The 779-nt window shown below is 39.0% G+C and overlaps 1 protein-coding gene across 1 annotated transcript in view; it reads right to left on the bottom strand.

Annotated features, from left to right (window-relative positions):
- Positions 1 to 779, bottom strand: part of LOC104832320 (probable ATP-dependent RNA helicase YTHDC2) — a 27,378-nt gene that overhangs the window by 24,835 nt on the left and 1,764 nt on the right. The window lies entirely within an intron of this gene.

Genomic DNA, 779 nt, shown 5'->3' with positions numbered 1-779 from the left:
GCTGACAGCGCCCAGCCCTTGAAAATAAAATATGGGAAGTTGTTGAAAATTAGAATTTCTTAAAAAAAACCCAAACAAACAAAAAACCCCAACAAAACCACACACACACACAAACTTAGAATGGAAATGTAGAAGCAGGTCTAAGAAAAAGATAATTTTGTCATTAAGTGTAAGTTCCACACAAGGTGAGAGTTTTGCAGTACATGGATTATTTTTCATAGTATGGAAATTTGTTACTAGAATTTTACCCCAACACTGAAGGATCTGGAGAAACAAAAATAAGGCCTATCTAAAAATAAAGTGATGTGGGTTTTTTGCTAACCTAAGATTAATCCAAATCTCAACTGTCCTTTGCTGTAAGGAATGTAAGTCATAACCTTCATTTCTTCCTTTTCAAATCCCCCAAACAGTTGGAAGTTACTCTGGGAGTAAAAGGTAGAATGAAGACCAAACAACTTTGAGTGAGGGGACAGAGACAGCAAATGCTTACATTCACGCTCAAATTTCTGCAGGTTAATGCCAGTATCGTACCACAAAACATAGGTATTTGCTGCTACGTATCCTCTTAGCCCTCACCCAGTGTTGGGAAGAATATGACGAAGGCCTGTTAAGTCATGAATAGTTTGGAGAAGGTGAATAAGGAATCACTCTCAGTGTCTCTTCTAATACAGGGATGAAGGGGAGTCAATTAAAAACTAGCAATAGGCAGCGCTTTGCCCACAGGTAAGTTGTGAAACACCTCATTGGACACCGTAGCTGCTGGTGCTACATGGGAGAGA

This window comes from Haliaeetus leucocephalus, unplaced genomic scaffold, assembly GCF_000737465.1.
Source record: "Haliaeetus leucocephalus isolate CR32 unplaced genomic scaffold, Haliaeetus_leucocephalus-4.0 Scaffold241, whole genome shotgun sequence".
Taxonomy (NCBI): Eukaryota; Metazoa; Chordata; class Aves; order Accipitriformes; family Accipitridae; genus Haliaeetus; species Haliaeetus leucocephalus.
The sequence above is the reverse complement of the archived record's forward strand: the minus strand, read 5'-3'. Positions and strand labels throughout refer to the sequence as shown.